The following is a 21011-nucleotide window of genomic DNA, read 5'->3' as shown; positions in this document are numbered from 1 at the left end:
TGGGGGAGCACAGACTGACGTTTGCACACCCCCTGATCTTGAGTACAGTGCTCAGAACACCACTAGTCCCTTCTCATGGTGTATCTGCAGTGTGTAATTCCATCTATGAGATCCCTTTTCAGTCTATTAAAAGATTTCACAGCCTAAGACAAAATTCAGAGGGTTAACACTAGAATAGCAGCCCGTGAAAACTTCCTTCTTAATAATATAGTCTGTATGAAACCAGCACACTCTGGAACATACATAAAATAGTTTTATTAGAGCTATATCTACCAGTGATTTTACCAACCTACTGTGTACCTAGCATAGATCATTTGGTTCTCGTGAGTGCTCCTACAGAACAGTGCAAATTGCTTCCTGAAAAATATATTTTCTTTGTTTTAAAGAATCGATTTTTTTTTTAAATGGTGTTACTTAGTGCCAGTAAAAATTGTCTACTGCCGCTGGTAGATAATTTACCCAGCTCACATGAACATACAGAGGTAGGATCATTAACTACCTTTCAGCCTTGGCCCCAAAAGTTTGCAAACAGGTCAATGTAATGAAGTGCAGTCACTCAATCTCTCACTGTACTAGTAGCTGCCTCCTCTCACGCCCCAAGAACAGCAACCTCTGTCATCCTTAGTTGTAACAAACCATAAGAGGCCTTGTTAATGAGGCTGCACGGTCCTCGCAGGGTCCTCTTTACTGTACAGAGCACTTTATAGGCGCACGGTGTGTCCTGCACAGAAGCCAAAGGTCTCGTCCTTATGAACTTCCAGAAGGGATTCATTTTTTCACTGGCCGTAATGTGGTCAAAGAAGCACTAAATGGTTTAAAGCAAATTCAGTCTTGCACTACACGATGATGGAGGAAGCTGCAACTGATGAGGGCGCCATTTTCTGTTACCCAGCCACAAATCCATTCATTTTTTAATTTTTTTTAAAATAAAAGGTCAGCAGACCTCATGTTAGATTTGTTACAATATGCAGATATACCGAGGGTCAGCCCAGCTTGTGCTAGCGTGTGCAACATGACCTACTTTGGAAACTAATGAGCCCTAGTAATGATGATGAGAGGATTTTGCAGGCTGGCTGATGTTGAATCACGGTGAACAACCAGTAAGCCATTACCAGTGGCCATGTTAATCTGGCCTTGCTGGGAGGAGAGAGAGAAACATCTTTCCTGACCCAGAGGTCTCCCACAGAAGTCTCAGGATACTCCCCCTCTTTCAAAAGTGAGTATGGAGTTTGACTGCAGAGTCCAAATCAAACATCTGCAGTATCCATACTGTTTTTTTATTTGTGATGCTTTAAGAACCTTGACTAGATACATTTTGACCATTACTTTGCAAGTAGAAATACATATTTACATGTCCAAAACAGAATTAATAATCTTTCCCCCTTCTCCTGTCACCCCTACACCCAAACTCTCTCTCACTGTCAATAATACCGCAATCTCAACAACACTCCAAACCCGCTGCCCCTGGGTCAACCTCGACTCTGCCCTGTCCTTCATGTGAGGCTCGGGCGCAGGCTCCGCTCCACAGTTGTATTCAGACTTGCTGCAGTTATATCTCATCAGCACCTGCTGTGTGCACAGGGACAAGTCAGGGCTCTGGTTTCACGATCAGCTTCTGCCATGCAGACGTTTAGCTATTGGCTGTTCATCCTTTATAAGCTTTGCCTTTGCAAATTGGCTGAGCATAACAATTTGTTATTTGTGACGTTGTGCTGCTCGCAAGCACGCTGTTGCACCTTGTCCTGCCTTGTGCCTTGTTTTGCCTTTCAGTTTCACCTGACCCTCGACCACGGCTTCGATATCTACTACTCTGCCTTCTACTGCTGCGGCCGAGTTTATTCGAGCATTTGCCCGTTCTCGGCTGCAGTAGTTACCTGGCGCGCGCCGGAGGGTGCCGGGCGCGCGCCGAAGCAGCGGAGGAGCGCCCTCCGATCGGGGCTTTCTTCCTCCCGCTGCCGGGTCCGCCGGGTCCCCCGGAACCCCCTGCCGCCGTCCCCCACATCGCGGGACACCAGGGCTCCCTCGGGGAGCCCTGGATGCGCGTGCAGGGGGCGCAGGCACCCGATGACGCGTGACCGCGCATCGGTGACGCGCGGCACGCCGAGGGGATGCCACTAGCAAGCCGGGAAATCTCCCGGCTTGCGGAACTGGCCGCACTTTAATAAAGTGTGCCGCCAGTGTACCTCGACCTCAGCTACGTGACCTCTACTACCCTTCAGTCTCCTACCCTTGACCACGGCGAGTATACCCACTACCCGACTTCTACCCTGACCCAGCTACACGATTATGAACCTGCACATCAGACGTGGCCTCTCCGCTCCTGGTCGGTGTCTACTAATCCCCACCTTGGCCTCACAGTCTCGTCCTGTTTGTGGCGAGCACTCGTTACACTTCATTCCTCACTTTCAGCCCTTCACTATGTCCTGCAACCTTCACATCTGAAATATTGCTAGGAAACGCCCTTTTCTCACTCACAGCGCAACTAAAATCCTAACTCATCTTGTCCCGCCTTGATTACTGCAACCTTCTCTTCGTTGGTATTCCCCGCGTCTGCCTGTCCCATCTTGAATCCATCCAAAATGCTGCTGCCAGACTCATCTATCTCACTCACCGTACCACTATGCAAAACCCTACACTGGCTTCCCATATCCTCTAGAATTAAATGTAAACCCCTACCGATAAAACTGCTGGTACTGAGCCACTTGCCACGCAGATCCCGTATGGCATCCTAATCCGCTCCTATCACGCATCGCGGAAATGCTTCATTTTCACGCGATTTAGCCGTAATCTGAATGAGTGCAGAAATGTAAATTTAGCGGTGTCTGCAATACTAGCCAGAAACGCAAGTCGGCTAGCGCGAGCTGCTATGTTCGATATCACACAGATGTACAGTACTGTATGTACTTCAAGTGTATTTAATTGAAATATAAAGAGAAAAAATGTGAACGCACCAAAAAATTATTTTTAGAGACTGGAATGTTTTTTTGGCACATGATGATAAAGGAAAAATTAATAATACAAAAATACAAAGTCTCTTCTTCCAAATTTACAATGTTCTTTTATTTTTCTGCTTCGAACTGGCTGGTTCCTGGACGTCTTTCGTGTAAAGAAAGAGAAAATTCAATATTAATAATTGCACAATTGTAGTAGTGTGCTGCGCATGCGTGTTGCTGGCTGTGGAGCCTGTTTGAAATGCATATGCGAGCCATAGCATTTCTGCGCATGCGTGTCACTATGGAACCTGGTTGAAACGCATATGCGTGTCATAGCATTTCTTTTGTTTTTTTTTTTGCCCATTCACTGCCAATGTGATTATCTGTGCCCCCATGGGTGGCATAGGTTACCAGTGACAATCAATGTTTTTTTTGCCTACTGTGTATTGTAATGTACATTTTAATTTATTGTGTATTTATATTTTTCAACACAAATGGACAAAAGCAAAGCGCTATTAGCCAGAGCTATTTTCTCTAAGACCCGCATTTTTTTTAGCTTTTTAAACAAGTTCAATGTTCCATTGATATTCAAGTCATTCTAATGCTCAATGCAGGCCTTGTTGCATATGCGCATGCGTGGGAAGTGGAAAGCAACAGCCCTGCATGTGATTAACCATGAAGTGGAATTTCTCAGTGGCTGGGGACAGCTCATTTGATCTAACCTTGCAGCCAAAGCTTGAAACATTTCAGTGTGAAATTTCAGGCTGAAGCTGGTAAGCGGGTGGTGGCACATTGGATGGACCGGCTCGGGAAGTATGATTATTCAATGTGCTGGTCCCGATCTTTCTCTTTTTGAAGTTGCCATGATCAAACATACCCGCAAAAGATGGGTGCAGTGACCAGAAACCTCCTTTCGAACGGTGACGTGGTGTTCTAATAAAGCTAGCATTCACAGTCGGGTTATGTTGTACAGAATTCTTTCAACAGCGAGGGTTTGGTGAATTTTGTAAGTGTTCATATTTGTCAATGATATAGTCATAGATGTTAGATTATAGTTGCGTTCTTATATGTCCCTGCTTTAATTGCAGAAAATATCATTTATGAGAAACTGCATTTGGGTTGACTACAAGGAGTTGATATCATGTATGTCCCATGCAACAGCCAGCAGTCAAGGCAAATAATAAAATGTGAAACGCCTAAATTTGATAACGTCTTCAGTGACCAAGGTCATTAAACAATGAGTTACTGTAATGTCTATACTTTTTATTTGGCCTTAAAGATATCTAGTTTCAAACATTGAGTATATATGTACTGTAGCATCCAATGTCCCCCATAGGCAAAGATTCACTTTGCCATCTGCTGGACATGCGCTGAACTGCAACCACACAAATACTAATTCCGTCTGACTACTCGCCGCCCTGGACAACCCGCCACCAACTTGTCAATTCGCTACAAACAGGGGGAATATGCCACATGAGAAGCTTGGGAGATAGCCACAAATGTTCCATGTTAAGTGGCTCAGAACCAGCATTTTCATCTGTAGTTCTGACGTACACATATTTCAACTATGCTGCCCCCTACCCTTACAGCCCTCCCCCCCAAATATATCCCCTAAACGCCCCCTCCGTTCGGCCAAAGGCTTCCGCCTCTCCTCCTGCCTTAGGCTGGTATTATACTAGGCGCTGGCGTGAGGCAATGATAAATACCTGTCTCCCTAGGACCGTTTAGCCAGTGCCGACAATGCGTGCGCACAGCAGACAGCGTTGGCACGGCAGCTGTGTGGAAATACATAGAAATTTGTATTTTCGAGCTGCTGCCGTGCCACGTGACACTGTGAGCCAATTACAGTGCGGCCTACCGTTGTGACATCATGGCCATGCCTCCAAGCCGCGCGCATCACCGTTTGGCCTATAAGCACTAAACGCGCGTGCCACATGCGCGCGTCTGCGCCTACTATATTATATGCCTTATTATACCTTCCCTCGCTACTGCCTACAAGACTTCTCCCGTGCTGGCCCCTCTCTTTGGAATTCCCTACCACGCACCATTTGACTCTTTCCCCCCCCCCCCCCCCCTCCAGCTTTCAAACATTCAAAAATTCTCTCAAGACTCAACTTTTCAAGGAAGCCTACCTTGCATACTCCTAACATACACCCACAAATCCTATAGGTACCAACTGGGCACCTGGACCAAGCTCCATGCTATCGAACACCGCCTGGTATCCGTACCCCCAAACCTTAAAACAATCCATTGGTAGCACCAGACCATACTACAACCTGAGATACTTTACATTTTGTTTCAACTTTATTCCCATTAGGCTGAGTCCATAGAGACTCCAGCCGTGCGGAGGCTGAGGGAAAGCGGGTGCTTTCCCTGGCCTTACTACGCGAGCTGTCTGGGGGCGGGCCAGTGACATCACGGAGCTTGTTCGCCCTCATTGGGTGAACCACTCACGTAACCGGCCCTCCGCTCCCCTCAGAGCGCAAACTAAAACAAATTTAAGCACTACGCCTCCGCACGCCTGTGGAAGCGTGCACGAGCCCCTACTAGAGCCGCTCTCATTGCGGCTGCAGGGGCTCACTGGCTAAGCGCTGACCATGCCCGCAGCTATACAGTGTATGCCCTTGTGTGTCTGTTTGCACTTCTGTGTCCTTACTTGTGTGTCATCCAGTTTATGTGAGTGATGTCACTGTGTACACCCCACTGTACCACACCGCGGAATATGTTGGTGCTTTACAAATAAAGGATAGCAATAATAATAATAATAATTATAGCCTGGAGCTCCCGTGGCTCCTGGAGGCCCCCCTCCCCTTGGTGAGCTCGATCGCGGGTGCCAAAAATCCCGACGGCTACTTCCAAGGGTGGGGGCTGGAGCAGGGAGCAGCGCGGCTTCTCCTGCCTGCGGCCGGTTGCCGGGGACGCGATCGGGCCGTTGCTAAGGCCGCAATCGCGTCTCAAAGGTCCCGGTGGCCGCACGAGCAGGGCGCCGCCATTAGGATGCAGGTTGCGCATGCGCAGGGACGCGTAGGCGCAGGGAAAGCCACGAGAGTAGGGATAGCTCGCGCGAGAGCTCAGAGAAGGTACAGGCAGCCCGGGAAAGCTTGCGCACGCGCAGGGCAGGGGAGAGAAAGCCTGCGAACCCCTAGCCTACCAGGGAAGGCTCTGAGCTGGGACTACATATCCCATGAGCCTCTGTATGCCCCATGTGACACCAGGGAGCCAATAGGGCTTAGGGAGCTCCTGGGGAAAGGGATACATTTGGCGGGCTTACGGGAGTGAGAGCCAGCAGTCAGAGTGAGCAGGAGAACACGTTAGCGGTGAGTCAGAGAAGTCAGAGACCGGAGCAGCCCAAGGAAGGAGGTAGGGTACAGGAGTGGTGGACTCGCTGTACTAGGCCAGCACCCCCTGGGACTGAGGTAGTTAGTACTCTGATATAGAGAGGGACCCTGCCCTCAGGATTACTAGTTGGAGCAAGGGATCTGTGAGGGAAGGAAGGGTGCAGGGAGCGAGTACAGCTCCTGCGGCCCTTTAGGTACCCGCACCCCAGTTAGGCCCCAACCCCCCACTAAGATAGTGGGTTAACTTTTGAGGGAGGCCCAAGATAGGGACGCTGCCCCTAGTTTAGAGTGCTGCCTTGTCAGGTCTGACAGGCAGGCACCTAGTTGAGCAGGTTAGTTGAGCAGTTAGCAGGTCCTAACCCCTTCAGGCCCATAGGAGTTTCCCAAGCCACCTCAGGTTGCTGCACTATAGGGATGGCCCATAGTGTAGCACGTGCCCCTGAAGAAGATAGGGACACAGTAAAGGTTGCTGTTCCTGTTGAAGCGGTTGGACCCACGTTGGGATCCACAGAGACTGTTCCGGAGTGGGACCGCTCTAGCGGTCCACGTGCAAGTAGTTCGGTTGGAGGATCAGAAGGAGGCATCGCCCGACTGATCCTTTGTGAAGTTGCTGATCCGAGTACCGGAGTGCTCGGCAGGTATCTGATCATAAGTGCACCACCGGCCCTTAGCTTAACTGTGACTGCGCAGTCACCCATTGACTCTCTGCAAGAGTGCGGGACATTGGGTGGGGTTTCTCTGGACACTGGGTGGGCTCACTTAGTGTTGGGGAAGCGTCCTGCGTGACGCAGTAGGTGTCTCCTCTAGAGAGGGACACAGGTTATGTTATGCATGTGTATGGTATTACATGTTAGTAAAGTATTCGTTAGTTAAGATAATCACTGTGTATGTGTTTATTGAGATTGTCCTGCGAGGAACCACTCCCCCTCTGGTGGGAGCCATCGCAGGTGGAGGCGCTGCATCGTTCGTTATAGTAAGTATTATCCCTAGTGTAATTGCCCCAGGTTTCCCCATGGCGGAAGCTCAGCCCTCCTGTGAGCCAACAGGTATGCACCACACCGAGTAACCATATATGTTCCTGCACCCACACAGTAGAATCTGTGATTGGGGGGGGGATATACCCGTTACATTTGGAGGCGCTGCTGAGATACTTAGACCTCGGGTGCCCTGTGTTTTTTTTTTCCAAACTGTTCAAGTCCTATTTTTGTCATCATGGTTGTGAAGTTCGGACACGAGGTCCGCGACTGGGCCATGAAGTTGGGAGTGCCACCGCTCCACACGCTTGCGGTGTGCCGTGTCCCTATAGACGTTCGGTCCCTAGAGATACGAGTGGCTCTGGGACAAAACCCTCATCTCCGGGGGGCTGCCCCCATAGCCGTAGTAGATTTACACTTGGAGGACGCGAAGTATTGTTCCGTGCTAGTGAGTTGTGGGCAAGAAATAACTGAAGGCCTGGGTCCATCCATCTTGTGGTTGGAAGATTCGGTCGGTTCAGACTGTCCTATAGTGTACCCTGAGCTGCCAAAACAGGAGAGCGCACGTGCCGCTGACTGCACGCCGGCACAGGAAAGTATTGCAGAAACCTGTCCGGGACTGGCGGGAAACCCTAAGCCCCGCCCCTGCAATGTGAGTGAGTCAGTGCAGAGCCAGACCCACTCCCTTGTAGAAAGTGCCCCTCCTTCAGATTCCACCAGGGGGAGCAAGCACTGTGATTTTCCACCAAACATAGATGAGACAGACTGTAAGGGTATACACCCCTATGTGGCTTGGTATGTGCCAGGAGTGAAAGCCCTTACCCTAATGTGCACTTGCTTGCAAAAAGTCTATGTCCAGGGAGCCGACCTGTTTCAGCTACCGCTGGAGTGCAAGACCGGCACCGTGGACGGAGAGCGGAGCATACAGTATTGTAGCCCTAACTGTGACTGTTCTAGGGAGGCATTGGCGTGGGCGCCTAAATGTGACTGTTGCGGTGCCCGGTTCTTGAAGCCAATTGTGTCCCAGTTAACAGAACCAGAAGAGGACAAGGGACAATTAATGAAGTGTTACTACGGTCTTTGTCAGACAGACGGAGAGGAACCATCCGAGTTCCTCATGCGGATTTTAATAGTCTTACAGGAGATGCGAAGAAGGGATTGTATTAAGGCCACCGATGTGGAGGTGTACTGTTGTGACCAATTCCTGAGAGGAGCAATACCTGACCATCCTGTGGCGGTCAGGATGCGGGGTGACCCCCTTTCCTGGAGGAGGCTAGTGGAAGAGATAGAGAAATATGAAGTTGTAGAAACTTGTCCGGTTCCTGAGCGGGACGAGGTTGAAGTCCCATCGGTGGCGATGCGCCTACCGGCGAACCACCCCAGCGATGATACAGAGGAATCACAGGGTAAGGTGTGTATACCCCCACCTTCTTCTAGTGAATCCAGTGACCCAGCACTTGTGGTGATGCGCCTGCCGGCGGACCACTCTAGTGAACCCCATGAACACACTATCTCGGCGGATGCAGAGCCTGCTGTGGGCCCGTGTGCCCTAGAGGAAGTGTACCCCGATGTTGCGGACCCTGCTGTGGGCCCGTGGGCCCTACCACGGCCAGTCCGACCTACTACAGAGGTACCATCGGTCCTAGACGAAGGACCAGTACCTACCGACGACAAGGGTGAGTCGACTGCCCCAGGGGTGTCGGGGGTGAGCCTCCAGGTGACCGCGGAGCACGATGGCTCCTTAAGTCTGGTCGCCCGGGCGAAGGGCTCCCCTCTTCATCGCGTCCTGGCGGAGGTGTCCTCATTAGAAGGTAGCTGTCCAGTGGTGAGAGTGGATCAGTGTCTACCGCCGATCATTCCGGAAGAAGAGAAGCCCATCGTCAGCCAGCTGAGTGGTAAGGAACCCCCTTGCTCCCCACAGGCTCCGATGGAAGTGGCCGCGAAAAGGGCCAGAGTCACGGCTCCTGAGCAGAGTGTGAGCCCGTGCGCTCCAACCCAAATGGTCCCAGGACTGGGATCCAACGCTCCCGAGTTCCGAGCCAGTGAGGGGACTGTCCCAGAAGTGTTGTGGACAGGTCCCGATACATCCAAGGTGGGAACTGACAGCGTCCCCGAGGACCTGTTGGCCACCGGGAATCACCGCAGTGGTAAGGTATCAACCCTTTACCCCCTGCCGGGTGCACCCGAGACTTTGATGACAGAGACATTGTTCAGTTTTCGCTTCTCAGTGGAAGCCTCACCAGTCCATAGGGACAAGGACTGTGCAGTAAAAATTTTCTCCTTGGAGCCCAAAGAAGAACGCTCCACCCACCAGGTAGTGGACCGCGGGAAAGGTCCTGGCCTCCTGGTCTGCCGCATCCAAACCGCGGATGACCGGGTAAAGGCCTGTGTAAAGGACATTGTGCTACTCCATCCACCAGGGGGAGGAAGTAGCGAGAAACCAGTGACTGTTGCTCTCTGGTGTACTCTTCAGGAAATTTTTCTGGGGGAGGCTCACGGACGCAAAAGTGAGGTACCCCCACATGATCTGTTAGGGGAACCCCACAAATGGTCTCAGCACGCTTCGGGTTATTGGTGTGAAGTGCAATGTAGCCTGAAGTGTAAATTTGACATGTGTTGTGTATTCTGTGTACTGCATTTTCACAATGTAATGTTTGTGCAAGATTACAACTGCTATCCAAGCGAGGACGTTGGAGTCCCACCAGGGGGAGAATATAGCCTGGAGCTCCCGTGGCTCCTGGAGGCCCCCCTCCCCTTGGTGAGCTCGATCGCGGGTGCCGAAAATCCCGACGGCTACTTCCAAGGGTGGGGGCTGGAGCAGGGAGCAGCGCGGCTTCTCCTGCCTGCGGCCGGTTGCCGGGGACGCGATCGGGCCGTTGCTAAGGCCGCGATCGCGTCTCTAAGGTCCCGGTGGCCGCACGAGCAGGGCGCCGCCATTAGGATGCAGGTTGCGCATGCGCAGGGACGCGTAGGCACAGGGAAAGCCCCGAGAGTAGGGATAGCTCGTGCGAGAGCTCAGAGAAGGTACAGGCAGCCCGGGAAAGCTTGCGCACGCGCAGGGCAGGGGAGAGAAAGCCCGCGAACCCCTAGCCTACCAGGGAAGGCCCTGAGCTGGGACTACATATCCCATGAGCCTCTGTATGCCCCATGTGACACCAGGGAGCCAATAGGGCTTAGGGAGCTCCTGGGGAAAGGGATACATTTGGCGGGCTTACGGGAGTGAGAGCCAGCAGTCAGAGTGAGCAGGAGAACACGTTAGCGGTGAGTCAGAGAAGTCAGAGACCGGAGCAGCCCAAGGAAGGAGGTAGGGTACAGGAGTGGTGGACTCGCTGTACTAGGCCAGCACCCCCTGGGACTGAGGTAGTTAGTACTCTGATATAGAGAGGGACCCTGCCCTCAGGATTACTAGTTGGAGCAAGGGATCTGTGAGGGAAGGAAGGGCGCGGGGAGCGAGTACAGCTCCTGCGGCCCTTTAGGTACCCGCACCCCAGTTAGGCCCCAACCCCCCACTAAGATAGTGGGTTAACTTTTGAGGGAGGCCCAAGATAGGGACGCTGCCCCTAGTTTAGAGTGCTGCCTTGTCAGGTCTGACAGGCAGGCACCTAGTTGACAGCACGTTGGCTGTCAGCATTAGTGAGGCTGTAGGGACGTGGGTAGTTAGGGGAGTGGGACAGGTCCTAACCCCATCAGGCCCATAGGAGTTTCCCAAGCCACCTCAGGTTGCTGCACTATAGGGATGGCCCATAGTGTAGCACGTGCCCCTGAGGAAGATAGGGACACAGTAAAGGTTGCTGTTCCTGTTGAAGCGGTTGGACCCACGTTGGGATCCACAGAGACTGTTCCGGAGTGGGACCGCTCTAGCGGTCCACGTGCAAGGAGTTCGGTTGGAGGATCAGAAGGAGGCATCGCCCGACTGATCCTTTGTGAAGTTGCTGATCCGAGTACCGGAGTGCTCGGCAGGTATCTGATCATAAGTGCACCACCGGCCCTTAGCTTAACTGTGACTGCGCAGTCACCCATTGACTCTCTGCAAGAGTGCGGGACATTGGGTGGGGTTTCTCTGGACACTGGGTGGGCTCACTTAGTGTTGGGGAAGCGTCCTGCGTGACACAGTAGGTGTCTCCTCTAGAGAGGGACACAGGTTATGTTATGCATGTGTATGGTATTACATGTTAGTTAAGTATTCGTTAGTTAAGATAATCACTATGTATGTGTTTATTGAGATTGTCCTGCGAGGAACCACTCCCCCTCTGGTGGGAGCCATCGCAGGTGGAGGCGCTGCATCGTTCGTTATAGTAAGTACTAGCTGAGAGACCCGGCGTTGCCCGGGATGTAAATGCGTAATAGGTAGTATTATTTATAACTCGTGGAACAATAGGTGAGTATTTGTTGTAAAGGTTTCGGGGGGGGGAGAAAGGGGAGCGGGGGGGGGAGAAAGGGGAGCGGGGGGGGGGAGAAAGGGGAGCGGGGGGGGGAGAAAGGGGAGCGGGGGGGGGAGAAAGGGGAGCGGGGGGGGGAGAAAGGGGAGCGGGGGGGGGGAGAAAGGGGAGCGGGGGGGGGAGAAAGGGGAGCGGGGGGGGGAGAAAGGGGAGCGGGGGGGGGGAGAAAGGGGAGCGGGGGGGGGAGAAAGGGGAGCGGGGGGGGGGGAGAAAGGGGAGCGGGGGGGGGGAGAAAGGGGAGCGGGGGGGGGAGAAAGGGGAGTGGGGGGGGAGAAAGGGGAGCGGGGGGGGAGAAAGGGGAGCGGGGGGGGGGAGAAAGGGGAGCGGGGGGGGGGGAGAAAGGGGAGCGGGGGGGGGGAGAAAGGGGAGTGGGGGGGAGAAAGGGGAGTGGGGGGGGAGAAAGGGGAGCGGGGGGGGAGAAAGGGGAGCGGGGGGGGGGAGAAAGGGGAGCGGGGGGGGAGAAAGGGGAGCGGGGGGGGGAGAAAGGGGAGCGGGGGGGGAGAAAGGGGAGCGGGGGGGAGAAAGGGGAGCGGGGGGGGAGAAAGGGGAGCGGGGGGGGAGAAAGGGGAGCGGGGGGGAGAAAGGGGAGCGGGGGGGGAGAAAGGGGAGCGGGGGGGGGGGAGAAAGGGGAGCGGGGGGGGGAGAAAGGGGAGCGGGGGGGGAGCGGGGGGGAGAAAGGGGAGCAGGGGGGGGAGAAAGGGGAGCGGGGGGGGGAGAAAGGGGAGCGGGGGGGAAAGGGGAGTGGGGGGGGAGAAAGGGGAGCGGGGGGGGGGGGGTGGAGAGCAGTGGGCATATGTATTGTCATAATTTATGTATGGGCATTTCCCCCCCTCCTCCGTGCGTCCGTCCCCCTGCTGGTTCGGCTGGTGGCCCCCCCCGTTCCCCGTGACTCCCCCCCCGTTCCCCGTGACTCCCCCCCCCCGTTCCCTGTGACTCGCGCTTCCCCCCCACCCCCCCGGCGCCCGCTTGGTCCCCCGATGTGCCGTCCTGCTGAGTGAGGCGTGCAGGCGGCTGCAGGAAGCGCCCTGTGTGGGCCTAAGACTCGCGATCCCCCCCCCCCGGCGCCCGCTCGATGTGGCGTCTGGCTGAGCGGCGGTAGGAAGCGCCCTGTGTGTGTGGGCCTGAGGCTGAGGCGGGACGCGCAGTGGGCCTGAGGCTGAGGCGGCATGCGCAGTGGGCCTGAGGCTGAGGCGGGACGCGCAGTGGGCCTGAGGCTGAGGCGGGACGCACAGTGACTTACCTGAGCGGGTGGTAGCGCCGGGGAGGTAAGGGAGCGGCTGGGGTAGGAGGGCCGCGCTTCCCGTCTGGAGCCAGTGCAGGACGGCGCACGTGAGGGGGGGGGAGGGGGGCGGACAGAGGGTGAGTGTGTGTATAGAGCTGCTGTGTTGTGTGTGTGTGTGTGTATAGAGCTGCTGTGTTGTGTGTGTGTGTGTGTATAGAGCTGCTGTGTTGTGTGTGTGTGTGTGTGTGTGTGTATAGAGCTGCTGTGTTGTGTGTGTGTGTAGAGCTGCTGTGTTGTGTGTGTGTGTGTGTGTGTGTGTGTGTGTGTGTGTGTGTGTGTGTGTGTGTGTATAGAGCTGCTGTGTTGTGTGTGTGTGTGTGTGTGTATAGAGCTGCTGTGTTGTGTGTGTGTGTGTGTGTGGGCCGTCACTCCGCCTCAGGCCAATGAGAGGTGTAAGGGGGCGGGCGACCCAAGGGACCAATGAGATTTCCCCTAGGGACACCGGACATCCAGGCAGGCAAACATACAGTGCTTTCACTAATATAGTATAAGATTATCCCTAGTGTAATTGCCCCAGGTTTCCCCGTGGCGGAAGCTCAGCCCTCCTGTGAGCCAACAGGTATGCACCACACCGAGTAACCATATATGTTCCTGCACCCACACAGTAGAATCTGCGATTGGGGGGGGGGGGGGGATATACCCGTTACATAATAATAATAATTTGCTGTCTGAGGGGCGAGTAACACAATGCAAAGTAGTACATATGACTGGTAATTGGTGTTGCAGCAGTGACATCTAATGGCAGCATGTAGCATTACAACTTTCTGGATTGCCCAATTAGGAAAATGGTAGCATGCAAAGCAAGGTTGTTGCAATTACAGGAAAGTAGTGATAGAAAAAGGGTGAGCCCAGCGAACAATACAAAGGGCTGGAGGCAGGGAAAATTAGAATATTTAATAGGCATAACAGCCACAAAAATTGAACAAAGTAGGTCCTCTGACGAGTTTCTCGCCGTGGAGGCGCTTTATCAATAAGCCGCCTCCACGACGAGAAACGCGCCAGAGGACCTACTGTGTTTGTTCAATTTTGTTGTTGCAATTGCAGGCTGCTCATATCAACCGTTTAATTTATAGATGCTTAAGGATTTTTAACCAGTAATCTGAGAACAGGCTTGTATTATTTTTTTAAGAAAAAAAGGGGTAGTGTATTGCGCTTTAAATTAACTATGTTAAACTACCCCAGCCAGATGCTCAAAGTGATAGAAAAATAAAAATATAAATGAGTAACTAGGATCATGAAAAATGCAGCAGGTATATTAAGATGGATCAAAACATCTAAAAGTGCAAATTTAAAGAAACAGATACCATCACAAAAAAACATGTTCCAAAATAGAAAAATATTTTATATGGAATTAAAAGAAACACAAATGAGTGCTATAAAAAACACTAAATTGGTTAAGCAAACAAAATTAAAATGATACAAAGTTACCAGAGGCTCCTTGTGCGTTGTGAATGCAGCTGGTAGCAAAGGCAACAAAAGTAGCAGTACTGTGTGGCGAAAATGGGGGTAAGCAGCGCATTAATAATGGCAGTGTGGTCGGCTGGTTACCCCTGTTTTGTATTGGGGATGAAGGGGTTAATTTTTCATGCACTGTACATGTCTTATTTTTCCCTCTGTCCCTTGTTGTCCCCATTTTGCAGGATTGTATGTGCTTGCAGTATAGTACATCCCAAGCACACACATATGAAAAATATAATTGTGAAATAAGGGGACCAGGTCTGATCAATAAAGTGTATTTTTGCTACAGGTTTTAAACAGGGACAAGCAGGATGAGGTTTTTTTTCTCCTGTCATTAAAATGCACACAAGAACCAAATGTTTTGCCACCTATGAGCTGGGTCACTTGCCTATGCAAGCTTCAAAGGTAACAGGCATTGTCCATGCCTGTAAGTCTCTCTGGAAGTTGCATATCAAAAGACCCAGAGTCGAGTGGGTGTGAATTGGCCAGATGGATGCTAAATAGGAAATCCTGTTGACCATTTGTGCTAGCTCACATCTTGAGTTCCCCCTTCCAGCCTGAGAGGGGCCAAGTAACGAGGGGAGTGCACCTATGCTAAGTAGCCAAGGTAGCATTGTCGCACATGCCCTGTGTGAACAGGAAATCCCTAGTGCCCACTCTCCAAACTGTGGGCAAGTAGGTGATTGGGGAATGATTACTTGCCCTCGAGGGGGATTGGGTGGGTATGTTGGGGATACGCTTCCAAACCCTATATACATCCCACCCAGGCTATTCCCATTGTCTTTCGTTTTTCATTCTACCATGTGAGCGGAGTTTCAACACGCTTCTCATAGCGGAGAAGAGCAGCAGCACATTCCTGGAACGCAAAGAGTCTTATTACATCGGATCCAAGGACAAAACTCTGCGTTAGGACACTGTGATTGCTGGGGGTTATCTGATTAACCCCAACGGACCAGAAAAGACTTTGCACATTCACAGAAGGATTGGACTGGCAATTTATGCCCTTGCAAAAGGACTACATTTTAAAAGACAATCTTCTGGTGCTTTGCACCTTTCTGGACATTATCCCCTGTTCCTATACCAGTAAGTGTAATTATTAAGTGTATTCTGCAGTTGTCGTGTGTTTGCCTATCAAGGGAATAAATCTCAGTTTATTTTGCTCAACTTGTTCTGCTCAATTGGGAGCCACAAAATATAAATTTGTTAATAAGTGCGTCCATCGTGACACTCAGGCAATGCTGATAGGGGAAGCACCCACTCTCAGCTTGTCAGTGCAGGCCGTGAAGTAACCAGAAGCGCCTTGTGCGTTTTGAATGTAGCTGTTAGCAAAGGCAAAAAAAGTAGCAGTCCTGTGGTTAAGGCAATGCTGATAGAGAAAGCACCCGCTCTCAGCTCGTCAGTGCAGGCAGCTCACGTCTCAGTAGTTTGTAGTGTAGACCAGCTGATCCACCTCACGTCTGGCTCCACTTACCACCGGATAGGGAATGCACCCGCTCCCGGATAACTGCCCTCAGCTTGTACCGGTCAGGGAAGGCACCCGCTCCCAGTATGATGTTTCCAGTGGTCATGTGGCTTCACAATGAAAGATTCACAGACTCACAGTAAAGCTGCAGACATAGAACACTGCACTGCTCCGTCCATCATTTCCTGATGAAGTATCTTTTATGATACGAAACGCGTTGGACAGGAAATAGATTGTGTGCTTTTTATTCCATTTTTACTCTACATATATATCTTGCTATTTAGTACTTTTTATAATAAATTCCCCTTTTTGGTGCTTTTTTGTTCTTATTCATGCAAAGATTGTGCGGAGCAGTGTTCTATGTCTGCAGCTTTATTTTGAATCTGTGAATCTTTCATTGTGAAGCCACGTGACCACTGGAAACATCATACTGGGAGCGGGTGCCTTCCCTGACCGGTACAAGCTGAGGGCAGTTACCCGGGAGCGGGTGCAGTCCCTATCCGGTGGTGAGTGGAGGCAGACGTGAGGTGGATCAGCTGCTCTACACTGCAAACTACTGAGACGTGAACTGCCTGCACTGACATGCTGAGAGTGGGTGCTTCCCCTATCAGCATTGCCTGAACCACAGTACTGCTACTTTTGTTGCCTTTGCTACCAGCTGCATTCACAACGCACAAGGAGCCTCTGGTAACTTTGTATCATTTTAATTTTATGTATGTTTAACCGATTTAGTGTTTTTTATAGCACTCATTTGTGTTTCTTTTATTTCTATATAACATATTTTTCTATTTTGGAACATGTTTTTTGCACTGCTATCTTTTTTTTTAAATTTGCATTATTTTTTGTTAAATGGAGGATAAAACCTGGGAAACCCCATATTTAGTTTTGACCGAGTTTGCAAATGGTCCTCTTGGCTGTTCAGAATTTACAACTTTCTGTTTGCAAACACATCTGCCATCTAACTCCGAGCCCGTGTGATAGTTATCCAGTCCTGGCTTTGCATACACATCTGCCATCTGACTTCGAGCCTGTGTGATAATTATCCAGTCCTGGCTTTGCATACACATCTGCCATCTGACTCTGAGCCCGTGTGATAGTTATCCAGTCCTGGCTTTGCATACACATCTGCCATCTAACTCCGATCCTGTGTGATCGTTATCCAATCCTGGCTTTGCATACACATCTGCCATCTGACTCTGAGCCCGTGTGATAGTTATCCAGTCCTGGCTTTGCATACACATCTGCCATCTAACTCCGAGCCCGTGTGATAGTTATCCAGTCCTGGCTTTGCATACACATCTGCCGTCTAACTCCGATCCTGTGTGATAGTTATCCAGTCCTGGCTTTGCATACACATCTGCCATCTAACTCCAAGCCCGTGTGATAGTTATCCAGTTCTGGCTTTGCATACACATCTGCCATCTGACGCCGATCCTGTGTGATAGTTATCCAGTCCTGGCTTTGCATACACATCTGCCATCTGACTCCGAGCCCGTGTGATAGTTATCCGGTCCTGGCTTTGCATACACATCTGCCATCTGACTCCGAGCCCGTGTGATAGTTATCCGGTCCTGGCTTTGCATACACATCTGCCATCTAACGCCGAGCCCGTGTGATAGTTATCCGGTCCTGGCTTTGCATACACATCTGCCATCTGACTCCGATCCTGTGTGATAGTTATCCAGTCCTGGCTTTGCATACACATCTGCCGTCTAACTCCGAGCCCGTGTGATAGTTATCCGGTCCTGGCTTTGCATACACATCTGCCGTCTAACTCCGAGCCCGTGTGATAGTTATCCGGTCCTGGCTTTGCATACACATCTGCCGTCTAACTCCGAGCCTGTGTGATAGTTATCCGGTCCTGGCTTTGCATACACATGACTCCGAGCCCGTGTGATAGTTATCCGGTCCTGGCTTTGCATTTCACTTATCATACAGTATTTACTAAAGAAAGAGCGGACTGGATCTCTAACACAAAGACAGCATGGAGCCACTTGGTAGTTATGTGAATATAAAATGCCTTTATTTTGAAATTCATCTTATATTTCAAGATAGTGTTTTGTCCTACACTGAATGTCTGTTATAGGATCCAAAAAAAGACTGTTCTTTTTTAAGCTAATGGTCTTTTGTGTTTGTTTGCTTTATGCAAGTAACATTGCTGCCCGTGGGGGGCATACGGGTGAATCAGCGGACACTTTTGCACGTACGTAAAATGATTCATCAAGTCTAAGTAATGAGTACATTTCAGTTTAACAGAAACATTTTTTTTTTACACCTCATCTGAAATATGTGATTCATTGCAAATTTTCTGAGCTACAATGCACAAATCAAACCTTGGGATTCCTGCAGCACCCTTTGCTCTGATAGCCATGCTTATGAAAGAACTGTTACAATGTATCCTAGGGAGTGCATGGCCTAGTCATAACCTCTAAGTATTATCTTGATTATTCTGCTGATTTAAGTAGACCTTTTATATACCTGCCATCTAACTCCAGATCAACAGTGGGCTATTTCCTCAAGCCAGTCTTTCATCAGATCCTAATGCATTACTTGCCCACAGGGTTGCCATCTTCTATTGAAGGCTAACCCAGAGATAACATTTTTTTAGATCGATCTTTGTCACGGGGGAAGACCAAGTCTTATCATCACATTAATACCGGGATTCTGGATTGAGCACAACAAGGCGGGCAAAATAAATTGTCATTTATTTCCTTTTAAGACACACACAATTCTTACACTCAATAAACACTTACTGGGTCGGGAAACGAAATAAAATGTCCACGGAACGAATGACTCGAAAACAAAGTCTCTGGGCACCCCTGCACGCATGCAAGTGGGTGCGCGATTTGAGCCCCGCGACAATCCGTGGCTAGGGGTGCAAGTTGCCACCCGTGTATCTCCGCCGGAGGAAATCTTTTCATTAAGTCCTTACAAGATTCGTTCGGGAATCCTGAGCTCACACGAATTCTGGAAGAGGGGCGCGATCCTTGGTTACGATGTAGTTAACCCCTCACACTCCGGAACCGCTGACCCTGTAACTTGGATGGATCTTGGTTAATCTCAGATGAATCTAACTAGGACTGGGCCGCAGGCATTTTTATAGGATTAAGGGTCCTATCTTTAACATACCCAGCCAATTCTCCCGTGTGAACAACTTTTCCCACCTATCCCAGACTTGCCAGTAGCTTACAAAATGGGCAGAAGTTGCTTCCCGGTTTGCTAAGAGCATGCGCTAACTTGGCACCTAAGCTGCTTAGCATACAGGGCCCAACCCCTTACCTGGCGACAGTAAATCTTGGGTTTGGCTACCAAGTGTTGATAGCCCATACTTCGCACCGATATCTGGTATGCAATAATCCGACCGCCCTAACACCTAAGGTGTTTGAGGCTTTTCAACTCTGGATTTCTCTAGACACTGGGGCACCAACCCAGCAGGGTGCCCATTGAAGTATGGAGAAGAAAAATTCCTCAGCTCATTCATCCTTAACATATTGACATGTTAATGGATTCATTGCCGGGCTGACAGGAAAGGGTTCCTGCCTTTACATTTTAAAACATAGCTGGAACACATTCTATTTTTATATGTTCTTTCTGTATGTGTGGGTGATATAAAAACAACATGTATGTGAATGTTACATTCTCAACTATCTGCATTCCAAAAATTAGAGTGCTAGCTCCCTCCTAACAAAAGTTAGCTACTTAATTGAATAGGCTCTGTGATGTGGTTTGCAGTTTGAGTCATGGCATACAATGCATCGGTAACCGCAGAACCACTCCACCACTTGACCTTAATTGGTTAACGAGTCCGCAGGATACATTGTTGCAGTCCGCCACTTCAACTAGACCGCAAACCACTTGGGCTAAGTCCATAGTGATTTTAGCCGGGCGGAGACGCACTGAGGCTGAGGGAAAGCGGGTGCTTTCCCTGGCCTTAGAGCGCGCCGTCTGGGGCGTGTCGGGGGGGGGGGGGGGCTGTGACGTCACGGAGCATTGGGCGAACCGCTCACGTGACCGGCCCTACGCTCCGGCGAGCTCAGAAACTTAAGATTTGTTAAGACACACGCTTCCGCAAGCGTGCGAGAGCCCCTGCTAAAGCCGCTCTCATTGTGGCTGCAGGGGCTCAGTGCCGAGCAGCAGCGCGCCTCAGTACGGGTCAGCGCCTAAGCGCTGAGCATGCCCGAGGCCTTATCCACTTGAGTTTGTGGTTAAGACTTCCCCGGAGGGTTTTGCGGTTTAGGAAGTGATACAGAGCTTCAATGGAGCCGCTTACCACAGACGCACGTATTCAATTAACGCTTGGCACAGCGCTAGAAGCTCCCCCTTGGGCTGCGAATACAGTTTGCACATTCTACATACATTCATAGGACTGCAGCTAGTTTGTGAGCTGCAAAACAGGGACATTACAGAGTATGTATAGGGGAAACATGGCATTGTGGTGACCAACAATTAACACCTTCATCCCCAACAAAGTTTACGGGGTAACCAGCCGGGCATAAGACCTTTATTATGGGCCTGGTTAACCCCTTCACAATCTTTTTCCTATATATTTATTTCTCTTACCTTTTGGCTGCGGCGCAGTGTCATGGCAACGCAGCGCCATTTGATGTCGCGCAGCCATGTTGACTTGATTTGTAGGGGGAGATGCCAGGAGATGCCACCGCCACCCGGAGATCTACGGGGTAAAGCCGTACCCCGGAGATACATGGCCGAAACCCGTAGTCTCCGGGTCAAACCTGGAGTGGTGGCAGGCCTGCTTGGTCTTAAGTCTAGGTGCAAAATTCACCTTTCCTGTCTTGCCTTCAAATACTTTCTGGACAAGCTACCCGCCTATCTGAACAAGCTCCTCACCCCTACCACACGCAGCACTTATCACCTGAGATCTGACTCCAAAAGACTGTTCATGGTCCCAAGGTTCAGCAAAGTATCCGGCCGCTCCTCCTTCTCTTACCGTGCACCCCAAAACGGGAAAAACCTACCGGAGACTCTCACAGCCGCCACCAGTCTAAGTTCTTTCAAAACTAAAGCTGTCTCACATTTTAATCTGGTCTGTAACGGTTTCATACGCCTATAACATATACTGTATTATCTCTAACTGTGCATGCAATGTCTTGTATATAATGTATAC

The sequence above is a fragment of the Ascaphus truei genome, chromosome 6, assembly GCF_040206685.1.
Source record: "Ascaphus truei isolate aAscTru1 chromosome 6, aAscTru1.hap1, whole genome shotgun sequence".
Lineage (NCBI taxonomy): Eukaryota > Metazoa > Chordata > Amphibia > Anura > Ascaphidae > Ascaphus > Ascaphus truei.
The sequence above is the reverse complement of the archived record's forward strand: the minus strand, read 5'-3'. Positions refer to the sequence as shown.